This window comes from Cryptomeria japonica, chromosome 2 (assembly GCF_030272615.1).
Source record: "Cryptomeria japonica chromosome 2, Sugi_1.0, whole genome shotgun sequence".
NCBI lineage: Eukaryota > Viridiplantae > Streptophyta > Pinopsida > Cupressales > Cupressaceae > Cryptomeria > Cryptomeria japonica.
This window is the reverse complement of record NC_081406.1, coordinates 133472555-133496130: the sequence shown is the minus strand read 5'-3', so window position 1 is coordinate 133496130 and position 23576 is coordinate 133472555. Positions and strand designations below refer to the sequence as shown.

At 37.7% G+C, this 23576-nt stretch overlaps 1 protein-coding gene across 3 annotated transcripts in view; it reads left to right on the top strand.

Moving 5' to 3' along the window:
- The first annotated feature begins 1933 nt into the window (after positions 1–1933).
- LOC131073252 (P-loop NTPase domain-containing protein LPA1 homolog 2) overlaps positions 1934–23576 on the top strand; it is a 237335-nt gene continuing 215692 nt past the window's right edge. The window contains exons 1-2 of one of the 3 annotated variants that reach the window (XM_058009658.2): positions 1934–2191; positions 2379–2460. The gene's annotated coding sequence lies outside the window, so the exon portion shown is untranslated. The remainder of the gene's footprint in view (positions 2192–2378; positions 2461–23576) is intronic. The other 2 variants (XM_058009660.2, XM_058009659.2) reach the window with 2 other exon arrangements.

Genomic DNA, 23576 nt, shown 5'->3' with positions numbered 1-23576 from the left:
TCAAGCACGCTTAACCATGGAGTTCCCTCCAAGGTTAAACCCACTTAGCTTGCAACCCCATTTGCAAAACCTTAAGCAAGTGTTGTGTCTTGTGAGCCATTCATTATAGAGCCCCTTTAGCTCATCAATTGATAAGTAAGAGGTATTTTCCACAACAAGTCAAACTATGATATTGCTATCAGGGTTCAACTGTGTAGTTTTTGAGTCAAATTCATTGACCCATGTTTCACAAGCAATGGTTCACAAGAACCCATCTCTCATGAGAATGAATGGTCCACTTAGCACTCATTGCATCTAGGTGATGCTCATAAGGGTGAAGCACTGGGACTTCCCGGGAGGTCACCCATCCCAGTACTACTCCAGCTCAAGCGCGCTTAACCACAGAGTCCCCTCCAAGGTTAAACCCACTTAGCTTGCAATCCCATTTGCAAAACCTTCAGCAAGTGTTGTGCCTTATGAACCATTCATTATAGATCCCCTTTAGCTCATTAGTTGATAAGTAAAACCCAAAATAATCACACCCAAGAATGCATGCTATTCTAAGTTTTTCTTTGTTTAGATTTTTTCCTAAACTTTACATAATTTTTTTCTTATTGCCTCATGATCTCTTTATTTTTTATTTTTTTTCAATAAATCACAAGTTTGGGCTTGCACCCTTTATATTAAAACATAAATATTTTACAATGAGTACCATTTATCGACATGCCAAAATATTTCTTCCATCTAACTATACATATACTCTTTTCCTTGCTTCCTACAAAAAAATCATAATAAACTTTACATTATGTGTTATTAAACCCAAAATTTGTGTTTGATCTTTCTTAGTACCCTCTGGTTCACATTACAACGTTTCTATGATGGTATTGTCGCTGGATTAGAGGATTCCTCTACCTCCTTATTTAGTATTTTTTTTCCAAACATTATACCAAGTTTTTTTTATTGCCTAAGAACTCTTTAGCAAACTTCTATATTCACCTCTCTATTCAAGTTGTACTCTTTTTCTAATATAGAATGTAAGTTTATTTTGTTTAAGACCTAAACCTTGTGTGAGCATTGTAGGCTTAAGTAATATACATATTCTTATGAGTGATGAAATGCCATGTCTCCCATAAATGTTTGTAATTGATTTTTTGTTATTGTATTAAGTTGGATGAAATTGAAACTAGAGTTATCAACTCGTGACTTATAATTTAGAAAAAATCATTGTTCCACAAAATGTCTATGTTGAAACCTTTTCATATCATAACATAAAATCCTATGAAAAATGTATATATTAAAAATCTTTATGTACCAACAAATTTGAATTATCCTAAATCTAAGAAATGGAAAAATTGATCTATGAAAATGTAATTAATTTTATAATTAAAATAGCAATGATGCTTAAATATATTATTGAAATATATTTACACTTCCAATAACACTTTTAAATACTATTATTAATAAATGTATATTTAAACATATATCATCCTTATATACACATATACACTTCCAATAACACTTTTAAATACTATTATTAATATATATATATTTAAACATATATCATCCTCATTCATATATATATAACACTTTTAAATACTATTATTAATAAATATATATTTAAACATATATCATCCTTATGTACACATATACACTTCCAATAACACTTTTAAATACTATTATTAATAAATATATATTTAAACATATATCATCCTCATTCATATATATATATTCAGATTATGATTGTCACTAACTTTTTATGTTAAAGATATTTATTCTCTTAAAAGAGCCGCAATCTTGTAGTTAAAAATGGTCCCACTGTCAATAATGGCAACGTTGACCCCAAAAGAAAGAGTTTGTTATTATTATTATTTTTGATGTTACGTTCAATTCGTCGTCTGCAGCTTTGAATATGCGTTAATTTTCAATACGCGTTAATTTCATTTCTGTTTCCCGGCACCAGCAGTAAAAATTTAAATATTTTCACGTTTTTAACGCTTAGCTATTTAAGTTGTTCACTTCATCTGGATTGAACGTAGTTGTCATCACTGCTTTTTCATCGCTATCAAAAGAAACGATAAAAAAAATTAACGGGAAAAAAAAAAAACGGGCAAAAAAACGGTTTCAGATTTTATCGCGCTTATTTGAACGCCATGGAATTTTCAGCGTTGTTTAGGAAATTTAAATGTCCAAGGAAGCGAGTGCCGTGAAACAGGTGAGTATATGTATTTTAGATTTTTTTCTTTTCTTTGCTCAGGCCTTTATAGACGATGTAGATGTAATCTTACAAATCTTGTGAAACAATTTCAACTGCCTTGCTTTTCGTCTTGCATTATGAGAATTTCTCTCTTATTTAGGGTTTTTATTCTCATTTTTTATATACAATTTGTTTGGTTTTATAGGGGAGCAAATTTTATCGCAAATTTGGAAGAAAAACATGCCGCATTCGTTCCTCTGAAAACGATTTGTTGAGACTGTTGATTGGTATGCTTCTTACCACGGATTTTTATGGTTTGTAATTTACAGTTTCTTGTGTTTCATTTTGCGGGTTTACGTGCATTTCAAGGTTTGTTTCTCTATTTTATATTTTAGAGAGGATTTTAATGGGGCTAAAGTTAAGTGGCGCAGATTTCTCGTATACCAAGGGTGCAGATTCGTTCTTACACCTTGGAATCAATCTTTACCGTTCTCTGCACTGATTTTTTAAGTCAATTTAGGCAATTCGTCTTTACCAGGAGTAAAGACTAAATTTGACTGCTGGCCCTGTTCGCGAGGGAAAGCTTTTTGGTCATTTATGTCGACGCTTGAATCTTTCATGGAAAAAGAAGCAATCTTCTTAGACTATATAAATTTTCGTTCTGATCATTTAAGGTCTTAGATGGCACGCCTAAACTTTTAATTTCCGTAAAGTTCAGGCGAAATATTGGGAATTTTTTGGACAGGCCCCTTAAAATTTAGGCAAAATGTGGTGCAACTTTCTTGATACGCTCCGTGAATTTTAGATAAAATGTGGTGCAGATTTCTCCACACGCTTCTAAAGATATAGGCCAAATGTGGCACAAATTTCTCCATATGCGCCTAAAACTTTATGAAAAAATGTGGTACAAATTACTTGATAGTCTTCCTAAAATTTAGGCTAAACTTATCTTGAATGGAGTGGTATAGGTGTGTACAACTACTGAAGATTGCTTTCATGTGGTGTCAGTTTCTATTGAATGGAATGGTATGGATATGTTTAAAGAAGATTGTTTTCTCATTTATCAAAGTGCTTAAATGAACTCAAATGGTTGCTACGTTTGTAAATTCATTCCAAATTGCTCACTTTGTCATACATCATAGTCACTTTTTCATTGCATTTTCAAATTTTTAGGATAAATGGCACAGTGTGTTTGATATAATTATGTTGTTTGTGTGTCTACTAGTTTCTCGTGTTTTATTTTTGCTTCACATTTCTTGTCTCATTGAGTTCTTGTCATTAATCTTAAAATATCGTTTTAGTTTCACAGTGCTTTTATATCTTTCTGATTGAAAATTATATTTTAGTTTGATTTCTTATCCATTATTCATATTTGGACCTTTGGTTGAAACTCAGGTTTCAGTCCAACTGTATTCTCTGGGGTATTCAATAAGTCAGTTTTATTTCCATAGCGTTCAAAATTGTATCTTACACATTTGACATCTTGCTTTCTTATGCCCAATATGCTGTTCATAGGTGTGTGGTCTGAGTTTTTGGTGTGACAGTGAAAACTTCATTTTCATTATATTTAGTTGTTATTTTATCCATGATATGCATATTTTGCATTTCTAGAAGTTGTATTCAGTTCATGTATCTCATAAATAATTAGGCTTGGTTTTAGATCCTAAGAAGTGCAGTGACAGAGAGAAATGTCATCAATGTCAATCAATTGTTCAATGTGGTGATGACGAACTTGAAAGTGCTTTTTGTGAGTGTGATAAACTGACTTCAAGACTCCCTGATTTTCACAAAAAAGTCGAGTAGGTGTAGTCTGAAGAAGTTGTAGATCACTCAAAACTTGTCTGTGAAAGTTTTTTAGTATTTTGCTTCACTGGAAGATAAAGCTAGTGTGTCAAAGCTGACTTTGCCACAAGACAAATCCTTAACCCAAGGAAAATATATATCTAGTAGTTGATTTTTGAGTACCAATCAAACTAGCCTAGTCAGTGTCCATATATCTTGTCAACTTGGAATCTCTAGTCTTTAATAGAATTGCCAAATCCAAGAGTACCTTTGACATATACCATCTTTCATTTTACTGCCTGCTTATGAAATCTTCTGTCCTTTGATAGAGTGCCAAATTTGAGAGTACATTTGACATATCACAACACTTGTTTTTCTTCCAGTCTATGAACAAGACTCAGTTGAACTAAAATATGATAGAGATACTAACAACATAATAAAGAAATTATCGTGTCAACATAAAATATAACAAACTACCCACCAATTATCTATAGAGTGACTTATTGACTAGTGATGAATCACCATAGGCTGACAGCTTCAACTCAACCTTTGTAGGTGTAGTGGAAGGGCTACAGTCAACCATAGAAAGTCATTCCTAAAGATACATAACATAATTGAGTTGAGCCATTGAAATGAAATGGTGGTATAGGAGGGTGTGATGTCCTGTAGTGTGAGAGATGTGCCCCAGCGACCATGTGTTTGTGTGGGGTTGTCGTAAAGCCTCGGATGCTTGTGGGGCCACCCTTACTGCCTGTGGGTGACACCCTCACCACCAGGCCGGTCTATTGGTGTATTGGTTGGGCCTAGAGTGGTATTAGAGCAAGTTTTTTCCTGCCAGCCTGTGATAGTATCTTATAATCAGATTTTAACTTTGAATGAGTAAGAGGGCACGAAGATACATTTATAGAGAACTGAGGAAGAATCATTGGCAGCCCCCTCAAATTCTAGATGGAGAGATAGTTTGAAAAATCTTAGGCATGCATTAGGAACCTCCCATATATATTGAGAACACAACAGAGAACATGGCAGACAGAGGCAAGGAGAGAGTTTGTTCTTTGAGTTCAAATACACGGATGGGAATGAATTTTGACACTATGATAGTATGATATCTCAGTTGTTCGGTAAGTTTAACCAAAGTATGTGCAATTACACAGATGGCAATCAGAATGTTTCACAAAGTAGTCAAACAAACAATGTAGAGAGCAGTTCTTCCAATCAGCAAATTAACAATCAAAAGCAGTCTATAGTAGCAGGTTCAAACACTTTATCTAAGCCCTTTCAACCCACCTTCATTCAAAAAGAGGCCTTGAAGATGGTTAATGAGACTCCTCTACTGTCGGTGGATGAGTTAAGTTATGCCTACGCATGGTATGACACCCTTCCTAAGCCACTCAAGAACAACTTGACTTTCAATGAATTCATGGATCAAAAGAAGAAGAGGAGTGGAGGAAGAGCTGATTACAAAGGACCAACAGTTCAAAGAGATTTACAGTTGCCTTGGGTAAGGTCACTCTTGATCATTTTGATGGTAGTGATAAGTGTTTAGCTAGAGCTTGGTTGTATAAGTTAGATAATTATTTAGCTCTTAAACGTAGGGCTGAAGATGAGGCAATTAAGTTTGTCACTTTGCATTTGGATGGAGTTGCACATGAGTGGTAGTATCATGGTCTTATTACTTTGGGTCATAGATCAATCACCACCTATGATGAGTTTACTACCAAACTCATTGAGAAATTTGATAAGGACACTAAGTTGCATTTTAGGGAGCTTGCACAGCTGAAGCAATATGGTATAGTGGATGCACACATAACAGATTTTCAAAGGCTCAGTGTTATGGTTTCAGGGATTACAAAAAAGACATTGGTTGTCTTATTTAGTGAGGGACTCATGGAGCCACTAAAGGGGTGGTTTAAGGCTTTTGATCCTCCAACTTTGCATGAAGCAATGAAGAAAGCAAGAAGTATGGAGTGGGCTGCCCCTAAATCAAAATTTCAGTCCAAACCATTTTCACACAAAATGGACAAGAAACATTTCTCAAAGGACACCAATCAGCAGAAAAAATCAGTCACTAGACTTGATGGAGATACCCTAAATGACTTGGGGAAGAAGAATCTGTGCTTCTCTTGTAGGGAGCCTTGGAATCTAGGACACAATTGTGCATCAAAAGGGAAAATAGAGAATACTATTCAGCCAAGGAATCTTCATCAGAAAAATCAGACCAGCAATATGGTTCAGAGGAGAAGGAAGAGGAAGAGTGTTTTGAAGAGGGTGAAAAGGATAATTGGAATGATGGGAAGCTTGCCCAATTACATAGTTTTCAAAAGAATTGAGTCCCTACACATTAGAGTACTTAATGGGCAGTGATTGGTTGCTTTGATTGATACAGGAGCTACACATAATTTCATTGATGAGGGACTAGTAGCACATTGAGGACTTCAAATGTTGGAGGTGGATGGATTTTGAGAGATGGTTGTAGATGGCTTCACAATTAATTGCACCAGGATGATCCCACAACTGAGTTTGTAGTTAGGGAACTATGAAGTCAAGGATGACTTCCATGTGGTTAGTGTTGGAGATACTGATGCAGTAATGAGGATACAATGGCTTTGATCTCTTGGTGAAATCACTCTTAATTTTATTGGAATGAAGGAATGTGGTCTTGAGAGGGATTTCTATATCCTCTCTTGAATAAAATCTCAAATGCTATGCTTCACGATCAAATGAGACAACTCCAAGGTTTCTAAAGTCAAGTCTTGATTCGTGGATAAGCTCAATGGTTGATGTAATTACTAGTAATCCAAGGGGACTTACGTTGAATACTTGAATGTTGAACGTTTGGGTGTCGTTGGAACTTAGATTCTATCTATTTGATTGAAAAATAAAAAGAGCAAAAGAGACGGGTATAGAAAGAATACACTACTCCTAAGAATGCAAGAGACAATGAACAACCTTTGGTGAAACTCCACTAAGCCTTGCTTTGACATGCAAAACAACAACTCCACAAAGATTAGTGCAATCTTCTAAGGAAAGTAAAATGATGCTCAAATTACTATTAACAAGGATACCATCAAAGCAATGCATATCAAAGTGCGAATAGCAATTGAAGTTAAGCTCATTTAAGGATTCTGGCTGACCACACTAGGCAAACTTACAATCAGCAAATTGCTATTGGTATGGATATATGATTTTCACCATTGATCATGCACAAAGTTCTTTCATTCATCTAATTATCATTATTTAACATGAAGATCCAACAAGAAATCATACAATTGTAGAAGAAACAACACATTCCACCATAACTTCAATGAAAAGGATGTTTATTTACAAATTTGGCAACGATTTCTGCCTTCTCTTTCTATTCTACTCTAGCTACTATCTGTTTTTACTGAACGATTAACTTGCTTACTGATCTATTAACTATTGACCTGCTATTAACCTTTACGAAATGAGAAGATTTGAGCCTTTTATAGATAGCTCTTTACAATGAGTGGCTCAGATTGATTCACAATCAATGGCCGAGATTACAAGATGAAAACCCCAATTAGGGTTTGTTACAACAAACAACTTTTGGCCAATGAGAAAATTATATTTAGGTTCAATATTGAATGTGAACCAATAGAAAATGATGCTAGGTATCTCAAAGTCTGTGCCTCCATGGGTGAGTTATGTACATTGCATCTAGATATGCTGACATGGAACCCTTTGATTGGTTAGTGATGACAAGGATGCCACCTCAACTTGCTTGGTAGACTTGATACTCAACATCACAAGCAAAGGTTGATGCCTCAAGCAATATCTCTTGATACTTAACATCTTAAGCTTGCTCAATATGGTGATGATGATGGGAAGCATCGTTATGGTCAAGTCAATCCTTTATCTTTGCTTACTTATCTTGCCTTGATGCTGATTTGCCCTTTCTTTGCTGAAGGGTTCCTTACTTTGGTGTGATCGATTTCCCATTGTCCCTTATGCCTGGAATGTCTTGGGGCTACCTTGATCTTCATTTGAACACCTTAGAGTTGTAAGTTGGGCATTTTTGAGACCGTTAGCTTGTGGAGTAACTCCTTGTATTGCTTTTTTCATCTTGGTATAATTTTGAACGTGCATCCTCATTCCTTGCTATGATTCTCCAATCAAACCTGAAAAAGAAAACATATTGAATCATTTGATGAAATAGTATAATGAACATAGTCCAACACATACTTATCACATCAAAGCCTTATCAATTGAGTGTGAAAACCCCCTTTCAAATTTGGAAATGCATATTGCTGTCTGGAAACATCTGATTCTGAGTCTAATCTTAGGTGAATTCTCACAAAATTCTGCCCAGATTGCCTTCAAAAGTGGGCTGGAAATGAGTTCAAAATCCCTCTAATCAGAATTGCCAGCTGTGAAAGTGTATTTTGATCAATGAAATGATCAAAATAGTTGCAAAAATTGCTGTCTTGTGATGAATTTCACTCTGCCCTCAAATGCAGATCAGAATTCTGATTGCTTTGAATGATGTTCTGAAATGAAACACCTCCCTTTGTAGGAGTTGAAGGCTGAGGGTTGTATCTTTTCATCTTGACCTCATTAGGCCGACTTGATTGCACCTGAAATGTCCTTCTGAAAAACTAAAATGGAATCTCCTCCATTTTGGCACTAATACTTACTTATCCTTATCATGGATTGGCATGGTCAAAGGAAGAATTTTGTGTTTTTTTGGAGGGCAAAGGAAGTTTTTTGGACTTTTTGGAGGGCAAAGGATTTTTTTTGGACTTTTTGGGAGGCAAAGGAAGTTTTTAGGACTTTTTGGGAGTTACTGGTGTACGTTTTATCATATACCGAAAATTAGAATAAAGTACCCAAAGATAATTTATCCTCTCTTGAAAAATCACTGCTTATGCTAAGATTGCTAGAAGATCATATGGCGATTCCATGGTTTCTTTTGTCAGGTCTTGACATGTGGATAAGCTCAATGGGCGTTCTGATATGTTGGTAATACACAAAGGGACTTACGCTTGAATCGTTCAATTCACAATGAAGGCTTAGACAATGAAGCTCTATCATTCGGGACTTGGATCATGGAAAAACTGAAAAGGAGACAAGGGTTTAGAAGTTCTAATCTATTCCAAGGAATTCGAGAGACAATATTGATTTGGTGAACTCAATAAACCACACTTTGTTTGGCCTCACTTAAGACAACTTACACAAAGTGGATGCGATCTTCAAGGGATGTGCTTATGATCGGAAGTTTAAGCATACACAAAATGGAAAGCTCAGACTAACTTTGCACAGTGAATGAAAATCATCCATTCACCAAAAGTATGAGCAGAGATAGACCATAAACCAATACTTATAGATCTTTCATTCATCTAACAATGTAAAATAAATTCTAACTAATGTGTTGAAGAAATTGAAAACTTTGCTAAATCACTCAAACAATAGGGATTACAAAGCCTTAAGAGAAAGCACACATGTAATATATTATTTGAAAAATGACCTTCATGCAACAATATTTAAAAAACCTCACACACTCCAAATGAGAGGAGGCAACCCTATATAGGCACACAAAAGTTTTGAACGACCGAGATCAAACAATGATCAAGGGCCTAGATTGAAAGATCAAAACCCTAATTAGGGTTTGTTACAACTAACTACCCCTCAACCAATGAGAAAATTACATTTGGGGACACTTGTCGTTCTTGCTAAATATGAACCAACAATAAAAATAGAAGGTTGTTGCATTGTGAAGTGTGCCCTTTAGAAGCTTCTGTGGATAAGTCAAGTTCATTGAACCTGGACATGTTGACTTGGAACAATTTGATGACCAGGTGCCACCTCAGCGTGTTGGATGTCTTCCCTGAATTCTCCAATTTGTGTGAAGAAATTGTCTAAATATGGAAATTTGATTCTTCTTGTCACCATCTGATTCTGATTGGGAGCTTGTCTTTGATTTTTCAGTAGATGAAATCTTTCAAGAAGTTGTCCTGATTGCTTCCATAGGTTTGGGATTCTGGATGAAATTCCTCAAGAAGTCTGAAATCCTTTTCATCAAGTCCGAGGACTTTTCTTTCTTGATGCCTTGAGATTCTTTCAAGTGCCTCGAATTCGGGGAAGAATCCCTTTGTGAAGTATTTCTCATACTTTAGCCAAATTTTGGCCATCTCTATGCTTGGACAAACCTTGCTCGTGGACTTGTCTTCAATTCTGAATTTGGCTTGAAACTCTATTTGTGTTTTCTGCGATGATCCTGCCTCAGCCATCATCTATGATCTGCAAAACCAAAAAGAAATTAAGTTAAGATTGTAACTTTGAGTGTAAATTTTGAAGGTTAGCAGCTAAGGGTATCACAATTTTACTCTTTCTCCAACACTTAGCACTTTAAAGGGGATTTTTCAACACTTAGATATTCTGAAAATCTCAAGAAAATCCTTTGAATATAACCAAACTCAGGAAGCTGCATGTCTGATTTCAATTGAAAATCAGAACTAAGTCCAAGATAACTTGATTGAGATCATCCTGACTTGTTCACAAGGCAGAAAATGAGAAAGAAAAGAAGGAAAATCTGTTGGATTCATTCTTTCTTTTTAAAACTTTGAAGAAAAACCAGGTTGAGAACCCAATACTCTGCCCATAGAATCCATTTTCACCATTGGAAGAATGAGGAAGAAGGGAAAAGAAGCTGCCAAGGAGGTAAAATCAGAAGTTTAACTCAGAAAATTAATGAATTTGCCCTCCAATCAATTGAGGTTCTTCCAAAATCTGTGTGTAAACTCATGGAAAATGGTTGAAAACTCAGACTTATACTTGAAATCCTCTTGAAATTTTCTTTCAACCTGCAAAACTCTTAAAAATACTCTCAAAATGTCCTTCACCTGCATAAAACCTCATAGAAACTCTCTCCACTTGCTCTACAAAATTCGAACTTCAAATGAAGAAATGAAGAATGAAGAAGGTATTTGTATTAGAGTTCGAATTCTCAATTAGAAACATAGAAGATCCTCTTGAATTTGTTTCTATTTAGTCTTTAGTCCTTCAAAGTGCGAGAGAAAGTTTCTAAATTAAATCTCAGTTGAACTGAATTATAAATCTCACTCTGAATGGAAGTTTCCATTTAGGTTTTCAGTCTGCAAATCGAATTTGATCTTCCATATTATTCTTTCAAAAACTTTCCAAATCTGCACTTAGTTTGAACTTGATCAAGAGATTGTGCTGATATCACATAGGAATATTCTTTCTCTCTAAATTTAGCATGTTTCTCATGAGGGCAGACTTGACTGACTTTGTTTCCCCAAACTTGGGCGGACTTTGCTTGAGGTGTTTCTTCTTGCACTTAAGGTAGGGCGTACTTGGAGGGATGCGTGCACCATTCCTTATAAGTTGGGCGGACTTTCATGAGTTTGTGCACTTCATGTTATACTCTTGGGCGGACTTGGAGAGCTGTGTGCACCTTGACCTTAACCAAATTTCTTTCTCCTCAAGGCGGACTTTACTGACTTTGGGCACCATAATATCCCGCTCTTAGGCAAACTTCGTAAAAGTCAGGAACTTCATACATGGGTGGACTTTGCACAAGCTAGGAACTTCATACATGCTCCCTTCATATCCTTTGGGCGGAGTTACCTTGCTTCATGACCCATCACCTCCAAGGTGGACTTTGTTTGACTTGTGCAACTTGCAACCATTCCCTAGGGCGGACTTGACAGATTTCATCCACCACATTATATTGGGCGGACTTCATTGATTTGATGCACCATTCAATGTGTTCTAGGCGGACTTGGTGAGGGATGTGCACCTTGATTATTCTCTTGGGCGGACTTCACTCATTCTTTGCACCTAGGTGAAGGCAGACTTGGTTGGGATGAAGTAAAATTCTGGCCCATAGCTGATCTTGTTCCACACACCATCTCCAATAAAGTTTCACAACCAATGCCATCCCAGATAAAGACGATTGCCTCAAACCCTGACCACCCAACTGTTTTGGAGAACATACAATATCCCGTATGACCAGGCTCCATTTAGAGGAAGACAAGTTGCCCACCCATAAAAATTGCCTTGCCAAGGAATCCAATTCCTTAACAAAGCCCATCGGAGCCACTTGAAGCATACATCTGTACAAGGGAAAAGCTGTCATGTTCCCTCCTTGATCGTTATATATATCCCAAATGGAATAATTAATTATTATTAATTAATACATTAATTACCAACAAATGATTACTTAAAACTAAATATTATTATTTATTACTAATAATATTTTGTAATATAAAAATAAATTAATTTTATAAACATAATTTATATATTCTTAATTGTAAAAGAAAACATATATATATATATATATATATATATATAAAGCAATTATTATTAATATTCAATATAATAATTATCAACCAAACATAGCATTGGGTCATATTAATTATGACTAAGATGATGAAACCGATAGAAATCCTTTTTCAAAGTATTTAGTCGTCGGTAATGATTTGGCAAGCATATACCAATCTAACTAATCATTGATTAGTAATAACAAGGCAATCGACATTACGGGCAGCGATTAGAATGGTTCTTCGAAGAGACGAGTTGGAAGACTAATGCCAGCAATTAGTAAGGGGGAGACTAATTGATAATAATAATAGCCTTGAAGGGATGCGATGAAGGGAAGGCTAGGACGGCATACAAAGAGCAATCGGTAAGAATTATTAGGGGAAGGGAAAAAACTAGGATGCAAAGGAGGAATAATGATTGGGAACGAATATTGTGAAGCGGTGACTTTTCAAGGAGTCACCGCCATTCCCAAATCTATTCTAATGGACATGAATCCCCACTAAGGACATGGAGGAGAATAAAGGGAAGGCTCGGGGAAGATAGACAGGAGGTGGGGGGGGATGGCTGCCTCAATGCACGTCTGCACATTGTCCAACACGATAGGGATTTGCTTAGATCCATATTGGAATCTGCCCCAGTGGTGCCTCTGCTTACGGCACATATAGGGTTGCATGGATTAGAGGAGAGAACTACGTTAAGGCAGAATATTTGAAGAAAGGAAATAAAGGAAAATTCAGTGGGAGGATAAGGGGACTGCTGCGTGGAAAGAGGAAGAGGTCAGGTAAGTAATGAATGAATACTTCATGTTATATGTTAACAAATATAAATAATGAGCATTTTATTATATACGTTAATGAATATAATTAATGCTTATTTAATGTATATGTTAATAAATATAAAATATAAGTAATTGTAAAGCGGAAAAATCGAACCCTAGTCGTTCTCCCCTCCCCAACTCCGAGGAGAGAGAAGGGAGAGTCACTAGGGTTGATGGTTTTCACTTAGGAGGTACTTTACATTCAAAAGAGGGGTTGAAACCCACAAGATCCAATCCCAGGCAATGCAAGATTGGATTCTAAATGTGTTTCAAGGGTTGTGATAGCAAGGATACCCTCTTTTGTAAAGAAATGTAGATAGAAGGATTGAACTAGGAATGCATGTAGAAGCAAGAAAGATTCACTTATAAATAGAGATAGGGATATGATATGAAGCTGCGGACCTGGAATTAGCAGTAAAATGTCGAGACGGCGCTGTTCTGCAAATTTGAGCAAAAGTTGATGGGACGATGGCGCCCGGCGTGCACACGGTCCTTCGAAAAATCCGCGAAACGAAGGTGGATCTGTTCGTCTCTGCACAAGGATTCCAGATCTTCAATTTCAGCCGCGTACCTGCAACCTACACACAGAAAAGTGAAGACGATTGGGGGGTTAGGGATTAGGGGTTTGCCCTTAGGTCAAACCCCGGTTTTGGAATTAACCAAGAAATGAGAAATGCTGTAAATGTAAATGACTGTAATGTAAAACAAGTACTAATACCTTGTTGTAAGGATGTTTGTATCCTTATATGCGAAGGTATAGATGTTGTTGTTTGTTGTATGTTGTATGTTGTATGTTGTAGTATGTGATCTCCTCTTCAATGGTTGAATCCTTGTCTTGAATGCAACACCTAGCCTTGAATGGAGACTTAGAATGATCAATTGCTTGAAGGAATGCTTGAATGTTTGAATGCTTGAATATCGTTTCCACGTCTTGTCCACATATGTCCTTCCCTCCTTCAAATGGGAGAGGAAATGTAGTTTTTATACTTGCCAATTAGGGTTAAAAGACTGATTTTCCCGACCTTAGGCCGACCAGGAAATGTTATTTTCCAAATTGCGAACAAAAAGGCCCGAAGTCCCATAGGAGACCGGGCCCAAAATAGGGCCAGGGACCAGGGTGCTGGGCGCCATGGTCCTGGGGGACCAGGGCGTTGGGCGCCCTAGTCCTGAAGGACCAGGGCGCTGGGCGCTCTGGTCCCACCTCCCGGGACAGCAGGGTGCAATGAGGGGTCAAGCAGGGTGCTGGAAAAATGCAGTTTTTGATGTCATGAACAAGTTTCGGGGTCTCCATTCAGGTTTAGTGTTGCGTCGCCATCGTGAAGACCCAAATGCAGTCGAAATTGCAAGTGTCGCAATTTTAGGACGCTACAGTAATTAATATTTTAATATATATTAATGAATGAATAATTTAATATATATGTTAATAAATATAATTAATGTATATTTAATATATGTTAATGAATATTTTTATACATCTATTAATAAATGGTTTTTAGGAATACGTGTAAACATATGTTAATGGATATGTGAAAATATATGTTAATGAATACATATTAATGAATAGTTAGGAATATACGTAATAAATAAATGTGAATATTGGTTAATGAACATTTTTATGAATATATGTTAGGGAATACATGTTAAATGAGGAATATGTAAATGTGGATTATGGAATGGAAAACAGTAATCAAATGTAAAACTGTATTATAAATGTAGTCACATGTTGGAGGCTATAGAGAGGTAACTCCCTTAGTCTAAAGGAGGGATTATGATAATCCCTAGGGCAGTATATATATTGAACATCTATATGCATATGTATGGCTTGGTTGACTAAGTTCAACCAAGAAGAGACGGATCTGGTTGGTCCCCTCTGAGGACTTGGCTGATGAGGTGCATCACCCAAGGCAAGGAATGGACATAGGGTCCTCCTTGGATGGCTTGGGTAAATTACACCCAAGACAAGAATCGAATTAACCTTCGATTTCCTGGAGGGCTTGGATGTAAGAAATTACATTCAAGACAGGAGTCGAATTCACCTTCGACTTCCTGGAGGGCTTGGAACCAAGATGGGTTCCAAGAAGGCGAGCCTCACGGCCGCCTAAGGACATATCTTCGTATGGCATTCATATCCTTTTTATTAGATGAGAATTGTGATTATGTAATTAAGTATTTTAAAGTTAAATTGCAAGTTAGACTACTTATATATATATTTATATATATTTGTTGTATTCTATTTTCTAACAATTTGTTTTGCAGGACAATAGTCCCTAACTAGTAGGGACATTACAAAAGCCTGAATCACTGATTTAAGCAATTGAACTTGTTCAAAGGAAAGCCATCTATGGGTCTAGCGCTTGGAATTTGTCCAGAATATACTGCCGGGATTCTTGGGAAGCTTACTAGAAGAGATTGGAATACCAAGATAATTTAGAGGAAGAGAGCCTATCTGAAACCTCATAATATGAGCAATTCTCTGTTGAATAGGTCCAGACATATTGAAAAAGAAGATGGAGGACTTATCTTCATTAATCAATTGACTAGAAGCATTGAGGTAAACATCCAAAGCCTTACGCAAATTAGTAGCTTCCCTAATTGTAGCCATACCCATCAAGGCAGTTTCATCCACAAATTGCAGGTGTGACTGAGGAGGCAACTCATTTCCCCACCTCCACCCTTGAATAACCCCTGACTCAAAATTAATTTTCAACAATCTCCCTAGCCCTTCAGCAATAAGAAGAAAGAGATAAGGGGAAAGTTCTGTGTGCTCCCCATTGATTAAAACAAAGGAGGTAGAAGTAACACAACACATAACCCACTAAATCCAATCCTCAACAAATCCAAAGGCCCCAAGAATATTAAGCCATTTAAGGCATTTCTTCAACCTTTCAACAATCACCTTAGAAATAATCTTATAAATCACATTACAAAGGGCAATGGGACGAAATTGGCTTAACCGATCCGCCCTGTCACATTTTGGAATGAGGGCAAGAAAGGTGGAATTCAACGCATGAAGCATCTGTCTATTCCTCTGAGATTCTTGGATCACGTCTAATAAGTCAAACTTAATAATATCCCAAAATTCCTGAAAGAATTCAATTGGAAACCCGTCGGGACCCGAGGCTTTCCCTTTCTTCATATTTAAAACAACCTTCTCCAGTTTCTCAAGAGAAATATTTCGCATAAGATATTCATTCATTTCTGTACTAACAAGTTGAGGGATGCACGAAAGAACTTGAGCTTCCTCAACTGAGCTCTCATGAGTGTCCTCCCTAAAAAGAGAAGTAAAATACTGCATAACCTCTCTAGAAATATCCTGTAAGGAGGAAAGTTGTTCTCCCCTATCATTCACGAGCACTGGAATAGAATTACCGTGTCTCCTTGCCTTCACCAAATTGAAAAAAAAGGCTGTATTTATATCCCCTTCTTGGAGCCACTCCACTCGAGCTTTTTGTTTCCAGTAAATTTCCTCACGCATTTCACATTCTTCCAGGATTTTCAAGGCAGTAGCCTCTTCCCGAAGCAGGGCTTTTGACAAACCATTTTCCCTGATTTCCTTGGTTATGTTATCCAAGTCCAATCGAGCGGCAATTTTGTCATGAAAAATGTTCCCAAAACACCGACGATTCCAACGCTTAAGTTGATATTTAACATATTGCAGCAGCTTGGCAAAAATATACATAGCAGTGCCATAAGCGAGTCTACCTATCCTCCACCAGTCTGCAACATAGTCCTGTAAAGAGGGATCCTGCAACCACATAAGCTGGAGCTTGAAAGAGGGAGATCAAGCCACCCGGGCAGAAGAAACCACTAACTTGATAGGCCAATGATCCGAGCCCCGCCAATACAAAATCTTCGAGCAAGTAGACCAACCACCACCAACCCAGAAACAGGAAGATCAAGCCACCTGGGCAGAAGAAACCACTAACTTGATAGGCCAATGATCCGAGCCCCGCCAGTACAAAATCTCTGAGCAAGTAGACCAACCACCACCAACCCAGAAATAGGAAACCAAAAAGCGGTCAAGTCTCTTTGCAATTCAATTCACCCCAATTCTTTGATTATTCCAGGTAAACCACCCATTGGTAGGCTTGATATCCACTAGGTTCAAGGCTGATATGCTATCACGCAGCAAGAGAGTAGAAGGTTCCAATCTTGCTACACCTTCATCTTTCTCAGCCAACTCAGTAATGGCATTGAAATCTCCAGCCATAATCCAAGGGTGATAAGGCACCACACTGCGGATAAACCTAATATGGGACCATAAGGATTGCTTACCCAAAAAGTCAGTAGGAGCATAAAGGGTGACAAGGAGGATTTAGAAGACATCCACCAGAGAGGGCGAATCCTCAAAGGATTTGAAAGGCAAGCCACACCCCTAGTAGTACCATGAGCACCAACACATTGGCAATCACCTCTACCCCACAACTTAGATGACAATCCAGTCATGCTTTCTACATATAACTTTGTCTCCTGTAAGAGAAGAACATTAGGAGAGTGAATTTGCACCAAGTCTCGAACAACTTTTTGTCTAGGGCCGCTGTTGAAGCCTCGTACATTCCAGGAGAGATTGATCATTTCAAACGATTAGAGAAGTGGGAGTCAAGAGTTTTGACAGAACCCGACTCCACCAACGTCTCCCCCATCAGCTTGATTTTCTCTAAATCTTTCTTTCTTCTAGTCTTGGAAAGCTTCTCAACAGTCCCTTTCCTCTGATCTTTTTGAAGAATACCCAATGCAGGAGAAGCCTTACTTCCTTTTGCCACATCAAGAGCATATTTCCTCGAAGGATTAGTTGTTTCTCCCTCCCCCTGTGCCGCAATAACCATAGACTCAGGTCCCCCGGATGCCACCAAACTATGATCTATGTCCATATGCAAGGCCCCCTCAATCTTTGAGATTTGAATACCGTCCGTGACAATGTTTTCCTAAACCCCTTCCATAACACTCTGGTTCATAACCAACATACCAGGATCCACCTCTTGCTGACTGAGATCGTCCAAAACCTAAAACTAGTTAAAGGTATCTCCCTCTTGTCTTTCCTTAAATGATCTCTTTTGACCATGATTCTTATTGCGAACTTTAGCTGAATTAAAACCCCCACCACTTGCAACCTCACCAGGCAAAGGAGCTTTTCCTTTGTCACCCCTCAGAGGGTTGTGAGGGGGTTGAGATGACTGAGTCTTCGACGGTTTAGATCTTGGGCGTCTTCTCTGTAGATGACCATATTTATGGCAAAGACGACAACGAAATGGCAACGTTTCATAATCTAGCTGTTGAACCCAAGAATGTGAACCCGCCCGAATTTCCAAAGAATCTGGAAGAGGGTTACTTAAATCTAATTCAACGCAAATGGGACCAAAAGTCATTACCTTTCTTTCCCACATTTGTTGAGAGGATTCCATAGGTTTCCCCAATAGTGCAACCACATTGTGCAAGATATCATTATGCCAGCATTCAACAGGAAATCTAGGGAGATACACCCAAACAAGACCGCAATTCGACAACTCCAATGAGCGATTGAAGTTCGCATGCCAAGGTTTCATAAAAAGACCAACCTGGTTGTGGAAGTAAGGTCCACCCTCAAAAACTTTATTCTGATCTGCCATGCAGTTAAAAACCACCATGAAGTAGTTGTTTGCCAGCAACATAACGTCCATTTCCCCCTCAGGAGACCAAGTCTGCTGCGACCATGACTCCACAAATTGAAGCGAAATCCTCATTCCCACGAATTTGCATAGCAAGGCATGCTTTGAAAAATATTCAATGTCCTCTGCAATGGACTTTGGCCAAATCAGCAAAACGGGTCTCTCCTTAGAGCATTCTAGGCACCCATTTACCTTTGGAATACAGGGTCCTCTTGCAGGCACAAAATCTCCATTACCCATTCCATTGGCGAATAATCTGTTATCAAACACTCTTGTCTCTTGGTTTGGGGAAGAAATCCCAATCGCTGCATGAAAGTTCAAAGGGGATTTTACACCAGACATCTCGCCTAGAGCCATAACCATAGGCAAAAACTCTCAAATCCCAACGCTACGATCATCACACCGCCCCGAAAGCACACTCAACAGAAACCAAAGAAGAAAACCAATAAAAAGAATAAGTTTGAATCTATAGCCACAAAAGGAAAAACGCCGACCCCAACCCCGTCCAATAGCCACAATCCACAGTCCGTGGGCTTGACAATGCCCAACCCCACACACAGCTCACGAAGAGGAAACAAACAAGCCCAAGAACAAGCACATGCAAGAGCGGCAACCCCCTCATGCAGGCCGCAACCTGCATAGATCCGCGTCCTCCATATCGCCCATTCGTGTCCTGGATCTCACCAGTCCTTTTCCAGGTTTTGATATTTATTTCACATTGTCTTAGTTTCAATCTGCAAGATCTACTCAATAATTTGCATCTAGGTTGGAAATTGTAGAACCAAATTTGTATGTACTCACTTGCACTTATCTTCTTGAGCGACAAACTATCATACATACAATAAATGTGTAATGGCAATAATTACTCAAATAATTTAAGAATATAAATGAATGCATCTGCAAGGTTCTTGTTTGGGTGAAGCTTTCGAGCTTGCCACTATTGTACTAGGAGGTTGAGGTCTTGAATGGTATAGCTTACATTGTTAGTTAGCTTATAGCTTTTGATTTAGTGACCATTTCTAGAAATCATTTGTTGTTTGCTAGATTCTGTATGTTTGCATATGTGGCTAAGAGGTTCCTTCTTCAGTTAAGTTGCCTTTTAAATTGGGTGAATGGGTGAAACATACTGGTTATGAGGAATCCATGGTTATGTGTTTGAAATGCCATATAGCAAGCTGGTCACTCTATGTTTGAGTGCTTGAACATCAAAAGGTTGCAAAATGCGTAGAGGAAAGTTCTCAAGGTGCTTGGTCAGTCTCAGATTGAAGTGGAGCCATTGCTAGATAATGTTGTCATGAGAAACCCTTCCTCAATTAATGCCCCTTTGCTAGAGTCCCTTGGTATTGTTGAGTGGCCTTTAGAAGAGGCTTGTGTGGAACAAATTTCAGTTGACGACTGTTTTGAAGAGGATGAAAAAGCTTTCACTCTTTCTAGTAATATCCAACATTCTCATTCTTGACTTATAGTATGGATAAAAGGATAATGGAAGTGGATTGGAGTCTTTCTAGTTACTCTACAAGTTCTTTGGAGTTAGGGGCAGCCTTAAAAAGGAGATCAGCCAAGTAGGATAACTACTCAAGGTTTGAGCAAGTTTTTTGGAATGTTTTAGCTTCAAGATGCCTAGAGTCTATTTGTTCCTTTGTTATTTTACCAGGTTTTAGGTACTTGTTAATGTGTTTTTTAGGACACTTTGAATAAAGAATAAAATACTAAGTATTCTATCCTCTCTTGAACTAGGAAACCTCGAATGCTAAACTTTCTGATCAACAAGGCAACCCCAAGGTTTGCAATGCAAACAATGCGACTTTAATGATGTTGGATAGACTTAGTGTATTGATGTGATACTGCTGATAACACAAAGGAATTTACGTTTTGTTGGAATGTGGAACACTAAACTAACTTGGAAAAATAAAAGACAAAAGGATAAAGGGTAAGGAAATCTAATCTTAAACTAAGGACAATGATGATAATGAATGATGCTTAGATAGACAAACTCCTCAAATCAAGCTTTGCTTTGCCACGATAACAAGAACCACACAAAACTGATGCGATCTCCAAATGTAATAAATGATTTTTATATTGTAAAAATCCATTGAAATACCCGGTGCTGGTGCAATTCAAATGAACATCCACAATTAAGCTATTGCAACAATGAGGTGGATGAACACCAAGAAATTGATCACATATCATCACATTTCTCCATCAAAATCAATTAACTTTAACTAAATCTGAGAAGTAGAAAGAAACTATGCAAATGTAGAAACAAGACACCAAGATCCACCATATCTCCAATGAAATTTATGTATTAAGTTCAACGTAGTCTTGGCAACAATTTCTTCTCCTCCTACTCTAAGACTAAGATTAGTTGCTAACTATTAACTATTGATTTATTCTCTGACTATTAACCTTTAGAAATGGGAAGGCAAAACCTTATATAGAGCTCTTGGTTACAAATGAAAGGCCAAGTTTGATTACGAATCAACAACTAAGATTTAGACAACAAAATCCTAATTAGGGTAGTTACGACAACCACCAACATACATTCAATATTGACCAATGAAATCACTACAACATTTTGGACACATGTCCTTCCCTTGAATTTGGACCAATGCGAAATGAGGTTAGGTACATTGAATAATATTTGTAGTGCAACATGTCATTTTCTCCTACTTTGATGAGTTAGGTTCAATGCACCTAGACATGCTAACTTGGCATCACTCGGTTGATTGTGATTAGGTGCCACCTTAGCATGTATATCTTGTAACATTTCTCCATCACAAAGAAGTTTTTGCATTGCGAAAAATATCTCTTGATACTCAACATTTCCAAGCTTTTGTCTGATTGTGATGGTTCATATTCCCAAATTGCATCATCTTGATCAATTTTCTAACTTTGATTAATGTTGTGACCATTTCACACATCACCCCATCACAAATGGGGACCCCCTCTTTTTGTTTTAGTTTTAGGTTTTAAATAGGTTTGGCAGTAGTCGGATCCTTTAGATGAGATGAAGTTGGTTTGCTCCTCAACACCTTGGTTATGAACGATCTATGTTGATCATTTCATTTGATCATCATCATCAGAGATGGAGACAATGAATGCAAGTATGAAGATCAATCATGGGATTGAGATGATTGATGCAAGATGAAGGCTTAGTTTGCATGAGAAGGCTTTGATGACAACGAAGGATCCTCTGAGTTGGCAAGGTAAGTGCTACTCACAAAATTTGACAAGTTTGAGTCATAGTCAGTGACCCCCTAAAACCCCCACCTTGGCTTAGCTCTCAGTTAGTGCCCCCTCAAAAGTCCGAACTTTTCCAGTCAATGCCACCTCCGAAGTCCGACCTCTTTCAGTTAGTGGGGTAGGAAAAGTCCTTGTAATGTCCCCTTCTCCGCAGTGATTAGTTCAATGGTCCATTGGCCTATTCCGGAGACCCATAGGTTGTTTGGAAAGGAGAATTAGGGTTTCCAACTTTTGTGGAGTTTTGCATGAGCTTTTTAGGGTTTACCAGGAGGGAATTCTTCAATTCTGTCTATGGTTTCCTTCTGGGTTTTTCATGAGCTCCAGGGTGGTATAACATGCATTTGATTCTTTGGTGAAGTGAGAACTTACTATTTTTAGTAAGTTAGGGTTTGGCTGTTTGGATGATGCTGTCTTACTGAGCTTTCCAAGCTCTTTCTCCGGGTGCGAAGATCATGTTTTTCAGAGGAGTATTTCATGACTTACTATTTTTAGTAAGTGACAGTATTGAGCAATTCTATTTTTAGTAGTTTGGACAGGGTCCTGATCTTGTAGCAGTTCAGTGGTCTTCATTGCTCAACTTCATTTTGGATTTTGTTGATAATCAGTATTGGAGTCATAAGTGATTTAATTAAATATTATTTCCTTATCCTAAGGTTTAATATTTAATTATTTTATTACCAATTAATGATATATTGGGCGACTTAGGAAAAGACATATTTATATCTAATATCAATCTTATATTTTTCTAAGTTAGGCGTTGAAATTTGAAGAATGCATTATGTTATTATTGAAGACTTCGGCAAGTTTGAACTTGTTTAAATTATTGGTAAAAATGCAACTTGGGCGCTCACCTTGGGAAATGAAACGAAATGTCATTTGGACGCCATGTGTGAGTGAAATGAAATGCAAATTGGAGGTGAATTTGAGGGCATTTACATTTGAATTTCAAAGGAAAAAACTATAAATACAGGTGCTTGGCCTCCCATTTGGATAGCTTATGAAATTGCATTGTTATGCTGCCGGTTTGGCGATTGAAAATTTGAGCTTCGAAGTGTGGCTTCCTAGCTAAGTCTCAGTTTCGTACTTGGAAGATAGTACCTAGCTGTGTTCTTGTATTTCCAGTGCTGTTAGAGAGCGTTTTGCTGAGTGTGGAGTGTTTTGTGTGGATTTTGGAGTGTTTCCTTGCTGCTGGTCACGGAGTTGCTGAAACCATATTTTGCTCATACCTCTTGATCAAGTGATTCCTTCATTCTGGGTGTTGGCTCTATCAAAACGTGGCACGGAGGGGATATAGTCTGCAATTTTATAGCCGTTGATTTGAAGAATTGGATTTTTAGTTGCAAATCGTACCTTTCAGCTGGGCCGTACCATTCTAGGGGTGCATTGGGATGTGTGCTTCTGTTTTGAGGCGACTGGACTGCAGGTTTTGTGTTCGTGTTTCATTGTCCAGGTTATATCTTTCATTCGCATTTGATTTGGGGTGTTTCCAACTTCATTTGAGCGAGTTATGATCAGTTTGGTGTTGCCGGTTGAGACTAGTTATGCTTGTTTGACTTCAGATTTTTGGTACAGCAACAGTAACATGATTTGAGTTAAATTGTTATTTGTTTCT